This window comes from Canis lupus, chromosome 11 (genome assembly GCF_048164855.1).
Source record: "Canis lupus baileyi chromosome 11, mCanLup2.hap1, whole genome shotgun sequence".
Lineage (NCBI taxonomy): Eukaryota > Metazoa > Chordata > Mammalia > Carnivora > Canidae > Canis > Canis lupus.
In genome coordinates, this window is record NC_132848.1 from 20,099,336 (window position 1) to 20,108,777 (window position 9,442).

Genomic DNA, 9,442 nt, shown 5'->3' on the forward strand with positions numbered 1-9,442 from the left:
AGCACTGAATCCACAGGGCGCCGGGGGCGAGGGGGTGTCAGCCGCCCCGAGATGCCGGGTCAGCGGATCCACAGGTAAGAAATGAAGGAGCTACGGCTCCAAGCGTTGTGTGGAGCTGCCCGCGGCAAGAATCTGCAGAGGTCGGAGAAGAGGAGCCGCCGTTTCCTGAGGCTGGATTGAGAAGGGCTTCCTGAGTGACACTCGTGGCTGGGACCCTCACGGGAGGGATGGGCAGACGGGAGCGGGTGGCGGGCGCAGCACGGGGAGGTCTCAGGGGACCTGGGGATGATGGGGATTGGGGGTGATGGGTCTGCAGGAAACACAGCAAAGGCCTCTGTCCCTGTCCCCTGTGCTTTTGCAGGACCCTCCTCTGTGCATGCCCCCGCCGCTACCTGCCCCTGCCCCCCTGCCCCCCTGCCCCTGCCCCCCACACATCTGCAGGATCCTCCTCTGTGTACACCCCCCTGTCCCTGCCTCCCCTGGGCCTACCCCCTGTCCCCGCCCCCTGCCCTGTGCCTCTGTGGACCCCCCATCCCTGCACTTGCTCCCTGGCCTCTGGACTCCCAGCTCTGCCTCACTTTCTGCCTTGGATTTGGACATTGTGAAGCTCCTCCTCACTTGCTCCGGATCCAGGGTGTCAGCTGGGACCCACACTGGCTGAGTCCTGGGACCCCGGGAAGACCCGGAGGCCCTCAGGTACGTGCTGCCCCAGGAGGGGGAGGAGGGGAAGGAGCAGGGGGCTGTGCCTGCAGCCTGTCCTGACCCCCGGGCCTCGGGAGGCTGGTAGGCAGCACCGCGCAGGGGAGGGGGTAGCCGCTGCACCTGGCCAGGGGGAGCACGGGGCCCTCAAGCCAGCCCTCAAGGCCCCTGCACCGTCCCGCTCTCCCGACCCCCAGACCGTGAACGTGGGTATCGCCACGACGTGCTCCTGCCCCAACTCAGCCGTGCCGCCTGGTTTCCGTGTCGTCCTGCCGAGGCCCCTGAGGGGTTGCGTTGAACGAGGTGGAATGTGGTATGTGCTGGCCTCGTCTCCAGCACCCTTCCCCCCCCAAAGCCTTGAAGCCTGCTGGAGGGGCGGTTCTCTGTAAATGACTCTGCGGCTCTCCGCGGCCCCAGGCCGGGTCTGGGCGGGCGGGGGGGAGCCCCCCACTCTGGCTGGGACTCGGTCTTCATGGAAACTCACGCTCCTACTCCCGCAGACACTCTTCTCTCTGGGAGGACTTGTGGATGCTGCAGTTGTGGCGCGCCGCCACCAGGTGACGTCAGAGCCGCGCGGTCAGCCTGCCTCCGAAGCCAGACAAGTCCGTCCCCCCATTCTCCTGCCAGCTACAGGATACACTTGGAAATCGCTAGCCCTGCTCAGGAGAAGCCCACTGCCTTGGTCTTGTAACCGCTGACCGGCTCTCTGTGCCCCCGAAACACCCGCGCCTGACAGCGCTGCAGGTGAGGGCTAAGCCACTCCGGGGGGGCTCCTTCACCCGTGAGCTTTCCCCCTCGGTTCAGACTAATGCCTCTCGTGGAAATGCCTTAAGGAGGATTTGCCTTTATAATTCACATTCCTTGTTCTAGCTGGGACTCAAACCCCTTCGCAGGCTTGTGTGTGACTCCATACTGACCACAGACCCCGTCCCATTCGGCCATCGGCTGACCTCACAAGCCTGCTCCCCGTGCTCCATCAGGAGTCCCTCCGCGATTCCCAAGCCAGATGGCTACTCTGCCGCTTGTCTGTACGTGTCCATGAGACAGAGGCAGTCCCCCTTCCCTCTGCCCTGCCATTTCTTTATTCAGAGGTGGTATCAGCTGTTCTGTGCTTCTCCCTTCCTTCCTTCCTTCCTTCCTTCCTTCCTTCCTTCCTTCCTTCCTTCCTTCCCTCCCTCCCTCCCTCCCTCCCTCCTTCCTTCCTTCCTTCCTTCCTTCCTTCCTTCCTTCCTTCCTTCCTTCTTTCCATCCATCCATCCATCCACTCATTCATTCATCCATCTACTCATCCATTCACCTACTTATTCACCTATCCATCTACTCATCCATCCATCCATCCATCCATCCATCCATCCATCCATCCACCTATTCACCTATTCATCATCTACTCACTCATCCATCCATCCATCCATCCATCCATCCATCCATCTACCTACTCATCCATCCTTCCACCTATTCACCTATCCATCCATCCACTCATCCATCCATCCATCCATCCATCCATCCATCCATCCATCCATCTACTTATCCATCCATCCATCCATCCATCCATCCATCCATCCATCCATCCACACATCCAACCACCCATCTCTGTATCCACTTATTCACCCATCTAGTGCTCTATCCATCACGTATATCAATCCATCCCTCCATCCTCCCACCCCTCAGCAATTGCTTAGGGAGCTCCCCTGTTGTAGGCAGTGGAGTGCAGTGAGTAGCAGGACAGGGCATAGCCCTCCCTCGTGTAGCTTATAGTCTATTGAGGCCGAGCCATAATGAGCTAATCAGGTAAAGAAATACAACCATTGAGGGTTGTTAGCACCCTTTTCATAGATGAGGAAACTAAGTTGGAGGGACCTGGTGGCTCCCCCATGTCACGCACCAGAGCAGGTAGAGCTGGAGCTCTCTGCTTGGTGGCCAGTCTCTAAAGGAGCCTCCTCGGGCCCTGGATCTCAGCAATGCCTGCTGCTTCTTAGGACCTTGCTCTGTGTGGGCAGTTTGTGGATGAGCCCTCCGTGACCTTTAGGGTCCCAGCTTTGTTCCTACGCTCTACACGGACCCACCAGCTGACCCATGGCGACCCTGACATGGCGATGCTTGACATCCCTGCTTTACAGGTGAACAGACAGGTGCAGTGACCTTCCAAGAGCCCCGCAGCAGGGTGGGCAGATGTAGGCTCCGGTGCTGATCGCACTTGCTGCCTGCCCGCTTGCTCACCTCACGCTGAGCACAGTGCGATCAGCTGAGCTGGTGGGACTGACAAACCGGATTTAAGACCTGGAGCCGCCTGAGCCCCTGGCAGCTGTGGCTGCCACCAGCCATCGCTCCTTATCTGTGTCCATCCACCAGCACTGGCCATGAGACAGCCGTGCGTGCCGGCTCAGGCTAGGACCTGCACCTGCTGGGTCCCCCAGGGAGGACAGGGGTGCAGAAGGCTCCGAGGGGACGGGAGGCCAGAGGCCCCTCTGTGCTGAGTGGGCCATGTGCGTGCTCAGCCGTGTGCATGCCCGTCCCCTCCTGCCATGGCCTGCTCCAGGTGGGACAGCGTGGTGCTTCATGGTGGAAGGGCCACCCTTCCTTCTGGAGGCAAACACGTTGAATGACCGGGAGCTGGTGCTGAGCCCCTTGGAAAACCCAGGCCTCATGGCAAAGGGGAGTAATGGGAAGCAGGTGTGAGGAGGGGCTGCAACATTCCCGGATGCAAACCGGAACTCATGGGGAATCTTCTTTGGAGACAACTGCGTATTCGTGGGGGCCAGGGAGCTGGTTCCTGACTGAATCAAATGCCTCATCCAGGGAGGAGTCTATCTCTGTGGGCGAGCGGGACAGTCCCCGGGAAAGGAAACCGCCTTCCTTCCGGCAGAAGGGGCGGCAGGAAGGGACAGTGAGTGTGGGGTCGTCCCGCCCGCGGGCAGGTGCAGGTCCGCTGGGTCCTGAGAGGACGTGTGGGTTATGCTGTCCGGCTGTCGTGACGACGCCCCCCCCCCCCCCCCCCCCCCCCCCCCCCCCCCCCGCTCCAGGCAGCGGGACAACAGACTTGCGTCCTCACAGCCGGATGCTGGAGGCAATAGGTCCAGGTGTGGGCGGGGCTGGTTCCTCTTGAGGCCTCTCTGTTTGCGGTGTAGACAACCGGCCTCTCCTCCCCTGCCACCCCTGCCGCCCTGTGTCCTTATGGGGTCATCTCTCTGAGCATGTCCATGTCCTCATCTCTAATAAGGATAGCAGTCCTGCTGGGTTACGGCCACCACATGACCTCATTTTACCTTAATCACCTCTGTAAGGGCCCCGCCTCCAAACGCAGTCCCCCTCAGAGGTCCTGGGGGTGAGGACTCCCACGTGAATTTGGGGACACAGCTCAGCCCGACAGCCCCGTTGGGCATCACTGCTTCTCTGTTATCTGGTTTGGAGCGGACACAAGCCCCGTGCGTGCTCACCCGACCTCTACGTTGTAAACCGTCCTTTAGGTCGGTCACCTCGGGGCAGACTCGCCGACCCCGCCGCCTGCGCATCGGGCCCTCGCCGGACCCCAGAGCCCTGGCTGGCGACCTGGGACTGCCCTTTGTGTCCATCTGTGGGTTGGGCGTGCTGGTGTCTGTGGGGCCCCCTCACCTGGATGGAGGAGCCCCCGCTGCTCTCCCGGCCTGGTCCCCTCTCTCCTCTGCTCAGGTGGCGGGGGGCGGGTAGGCAGCCCTGGATGGGGTCAGACTTGGCTTTTTCTGCACAGACGCGGAGTTATTTGCAGGAGCTGGATGGTCCATACGTCACCATCCCAGACCCTATGTCTGTGAACCAGGCCTTCGAATCATTGTCCGTCTCCCGAGGTTTTCCTGCAGTGTCTCAATGTGTGGGGAGGGGCCTGGATTCTGGGCACTGGCCACTTACCCTTCCCGCGTCCTGCAGACGCTCCCTCCCTCCATGCCTTCTGACCGCGCTTGTGAGTCTTCTCCAGAGAGAGGGTCTGAATCTTCACGTCCACTGTGTCAACATCGTGTGTCCACTCGACAGGGCCACGGGGTGTCCGGGGGTGAGGCTCTCCCTGCCGATCGGCGCCGGGGCTCGGTTGGAAGCACGTGGGGGGAGACACGACTTCCCCAGAACCGCCTGCCGGGGTCCCGCTCTCACGTGCCCCGTAAAGCCTCAGCCACCCCCACCCCAGTCCTGCGGCCATGGCGGCCGCTCGGGAGGCTGGTCTGTGCGTGTCCATCTCGTGCTCAGCGGCCTTGCCGCGCCCTCATTAAGGGGGATGGTTTGTGGTCGGCCCACTTTCACCCAGAAACCTTGCAGCTGGACCAGCACCTGGAGACCCCTGGGGGATCTGGGGAGGCTGGGGTCCCAGAGGAGGACCCGAAGGGCAGAGGCGGCCAAAGGGTCGAGCATCTTGCTGCCCGCGTGCAGGTGTCTGTGCGGCTTTGCCCGCCGGTCTCCCACTTCCCAGAGCCCCATGTCCATGGACGCCGGCGCCAGCCCCGCAGCCCTGGGGGCCGGTGGTGTCACCTGCAGCCCCCGAGCTTCTGACCCACTTGGTCTGGGGCAGCCCAGAACTGGCCTTGCTGACCAGCCCAGGACCTGCTGGCCTGCGTCTGACTCTGCCCCACACCCAGTCGCTGTCCCACGTGGCCACCCCTTGTCTGGCTCCAGCACCAGGTCTTCCGGCTCAGGGGAGCCACAGTGCAGCCATCGGCAGAGGGCACTCACCCCTGGAGGGCCAGGTGCCCCTGGGGCTGGGGGACCCTGGGGACCTGCTGGGTTGGGGGCGGGGTGGACAGTGGTGGAGCCAGCCGGGGAGGCGGGCCCAGCTTCTGCACCCTCTGCGAGCCGCACTCAGGGTCCTGCTGGCCGCAAGGAGGGGCGGTGGGAGAGCCCCAGCAGCAGCAGCAGGGCTGGAAATAGACCCAGATCCTGCAAATGAAATGATCTCAAGCGTCACGGGCAAAAACCCAATTATGGAGCAAATTAACTAAGAGTTACAGATGCAATCGAATAAACCAGACAAGCCTTGGCGTGGAGACAGGCCCCGCTGGCAGCGGCGGACATGGTGACAGGGCGGGAAGGACAGGCAGTGCGGGGTGTCCATGGCTGGGGCGAGGGACCGGCAGGCCTGACCGTGCTCGTGACTGCACAGCAGCCCAGGCCGACGTCCGGCCCCCGACCGGAGCCTCTCCACCCCAGCCTGTGCCGGGGACCCGCCTGAAGGGCAGTGGGGCTGACCCCTGGCTGAGATCATTCCCGAACCCGTCGTGCCCCCTGCTGCACGCTGCAGCTGTGCTGAGCGTAACTTGGAGCCGGGTCAGCGCCGTCAGCAGGTGTGAGCGCGCCAACGCCAGCCCCGCCAGGAAGGGCCCGAGAGGACAGTGGGGCGGGGAGGAATCGGCGCCGGGCGCCTGCTGGCCCGGGAGGGACTGGTTAGTGGGAGCATGCGTGCAGACGAGCCCCAGGGACCCCGCGCTGGCCACTCCTGCCTCGCGCTGACCCCATGGCCGTGACCTCGAGGCACAGCGGGGTGACGGGGGAGAAGCAGCCCCCTGGGTCAGCCCCTTTCCTGGGCCTCTCAGGGCGGGAGCAAGCCATGCCCCCTTTTGTGACATGCCCAGGTCATGACCAGTGAGCAACAGCCTGTCCCATGTGTGACACGGATGGGGTCGCGGCAGGTGGACAGGGGTGGGTGGCGCACACAGCCAAACCCCTGCCGACCCTGCTGGGCGGCTCCCACCCACCTCCTTCCCTGGGTGCGGGGCACCTGACACGGGGCTGCACCTGCTCGCCTTGGGGTGGGGGCTCCCCTCAGGCTGGACCCCAGAAGGCAGGCGGGGGTGCGACCCGACACGTTGGAGGGCGCACCCCACATTGCGCAGGAGCCCGTGGCTGCACCCCTGCTCTCCCCGCGGCTGTGGGGGAAGGAAGCGCCCTGGGGCGCCACCTCCTGGTGGCTTCTCGCCCCGCACCTGCTCACCTGAGCAACCTCGCCAGGTGAGCCCTGCGCCCGTGGACGACCTGGCTGCGGTTACTCCGGGCCTGGGCCTGGCATCACCGCCTGCCCCCCGGACCTGGTCCCAGACGCTGCGGCTGGGAAGCAGGTGGGAGGTCCGGCACGGCAAGCGGGGTCACAGCTGGGAACCCACAGTCTGGATGTGCTGGGGCTCAGGGGCGCAGATTCTAATGGGACTGGAGCGCCTCCGGGAGTCAGACAGTGTGCGCTTGAGGTTGTTCTCCAGGGAGACCACACAGGGAGCCGCGGGGCGGGACACAGGGCGGAGGTCCTGGGGGGGACAGAGCAACCGGGGCGGGGCCCAGAGCGGTGCCTCGTTTCACCGAGGGGGCTCCGCGCAGTAGCTTAACCTACGTGGATCAGCTCCTCTGTCTTAAGTCCTATCGAAGCCTATTCTGAAATCCACAGGAAGAGCTGGTTTGGGTCGTTACCGAGCCCCAGTCCCGCAGGCTGGGGGGGCCCCAACTCCGGGGTGCAGGGCTGTGGCTGCCGTTGTGACCTTCCCGGCCCGAGGTGCCCAGCGGTCCCAAGCCATGGGCGGGCTTCCCGGCGGGCAGGGCAGGGGTCCCACGCTGGGGGTGCGACCTCGGGGAGAGCCGGCTGGGGGTCGTTTGTGGCTCCGTTAAATTACCTGCACTTTAAAAAAAAATTATTTATTCATGATAGACACAGAGAGAGAGAGAGAGAGAGAGAGAGAGGCAGAGATACAGGCAGAGGGAGAAGCAGACTCCACGCAGGGAGCCCGATGCGGGACTCGATCCCGGGACTCCAGGATCATGCCCTGGGCCGAAGGCAGTGCTAAACCGCTGAGCCCCCCAGGGATCCCCCTACCTGCACATTTTTGAAATGGAATGCATTATTTCAGAATCACATATTCTTGTTTTAATTAACTTTTAATTTTTCTGAACTTTCAATTATCCCCGGAGCTGGGAGCAAAGCCCGTTGGGCAGCGCTGGCTCTGCAATTGCGGAGCAGGTGCGGGCAGTGAGGGGGGAGGACGGCCCAGGCCGCCGAGCTCGGGTCCATCCTCACAGGTCTTTGTCTCCCACCCAGGGTCCCTGCTAGGCCCGAACCCACCGTGTGTAGGACCCAGAAGCCCTGAGACGTTACGGTTTCGACGCAGAAGGTTAATGACTGAGCGACGAAATCCCGCCTTGGAGAACCGGGGATGGTATCCAAGGGTCTACACCTGTAGGCACAGAGATCTGTCCCGTGAGCTCCTCGTTTCGGGGGAACGTGTACTGGTCACGCAGGGCACAGGGGCGCGGGGTGTGGTGCTGATGCGCGGCCTGTGGGAGGTGAGCTGAAGCTCGGGACTGCAGGCTGGCCCCGGCTCCAGTCCGGGGGTGCCCACCCGAGGGCACGCAGCAGGCGACGTCTGGGAGCCTCAAAGCAATCTTACGAGAGAGTCTGTCCCCACTTACAGAAGAAGAAACTGAGACCTAGGGGGCTAAGGACCGCCCCGGGGTGACCTTCTCCAGCCCCGGGCCAGCAGCACAGCAGGGACGCACTCCCTGTGGCAGGGGGGTGGGTCCCAGAGCTGAGCGCTGCCCCCACTGCCCCCGGGACACCTGGACCCCGTGCCGCAGCTGAGGGACCTGGCCGGGGTCTCCGGTGATGAGCCCAAGGTCACTCAAGGTCATGTGGGTGTAGACCTGGGGGGAGGTGGAGACCCTGAGCCCATGCCCCAGAAGGCTGAGCTTACAGACCTGGGAAAACGCTCGGTTTAATTTCAGATGCCGGCACCTCCGTGCGGGAAGGAGAGCGAAGCTGAGCCCAGGCTGGGCGGCCGGTTTGGGCCGTGGGGGACTGTCCTCCGTCCCCTGGGCTCCCAAAGGCCGGGAAGGGGGAGCCCGGGGTCGCGGCCTGCCGACCCTTTCTGGAGCAGGTGCCCAGGCTCCTGGCGCTTGGCGGGGACCCCGACACGCAGGGAGCGGGACACACGTTTTCCTTTTAAATCACGGAGGTTTTTTATTTTACATGGAAGTATTTCATGTTTTGTAACAAATTTTAGCGATTTCTAGTGTTTAGAGGCGACCAAAGCTGTCAAGTGTGGGTGTGACCCGTTTCCTGGTGGGGACCTTGTCGCCACCCCGAGGAACTTCTCAGAGCCTGTAAGTTGTAACAATGCGTTGGGCTGAATCAGGGAAACCAGGTCGGTGTTTGAACCACGTTTCTCAGAGGCGGAGCGTGGGTGGTGGGAGTGGGGGGGAGGGGGGAGCCCACCGCGTGGGGGGGGCTCGGGCTGCACCTGCTCTGTGTGCCCTTGGGGAGTGTGGGCCACCCCTGTGCTTTGTGGGGACCTGGTGGGGGCAGCGGTGCAGGGGAGGCTCCTGGGGACCCCCTCCCTGGGGGGCCCGCCTGGACTTGGGCTGAGGGAGGCCCCTGGAGACGCTGTCCACCTGCTGGAGGGACACGGGCTGGGTGGCTGCGGTAGGGCGTGTCTGCACACGGCCAGGGCCCTACCTCACCCTGGGGCAGGTACGTGCGCTTCCCTGGCTCCCCCTCCTCTAGGACCCTCCCATGGGGGGCCGGCCCCCTGCCCCTGGGCTGCAGAAACCCCACAGTGCATGGTGTGCTGGTGCGGGGTGTGGGTGTGTGGGTGCACGGATGTGGGGTGCGGCATGCGCAGGTGTGTGGGGGTTGTGTGGGTATGGGGTGCGGGTGTGCGGGGTGCGCGGGTGCGCGGTGCAGGTTGTGGGGTGCGTGGTGCGCGGGTGTGGGGTACGCGGTTTGGGGTGTGGGTGTGGGGTGCAG

General features: G+C 63.6%; 1 long non-coding RNA gene across 2 annotated transcripts; it reads left to right on the forward strand.

Moving 5' to 3' along the window:
- Window positions 1–6,343: 6,343 nt before the first annotated feature.
- Window positions 6,344–8,867, forward strand: LOC140642174 (uncharacterized). Of its 2 annotated transcripts, XR_012038703.1 has the most exons (4): window positions 6,344–6,666; window positions 7,739–7,897; window positions 8,112–8,323; window positions 8,422–8,867. It is a non-coding gene; the product is annotated as an uncharacterized lncRNA (long non-coding RNA). The 2 variants fall into 2 exon arrangements; XR_012038704.1 differs by lacking the exon at window positions 8,112–8,323.
- The last annotated feature ends 575 nt before the right edge of the window (window positions 8,868–9,442 follow it).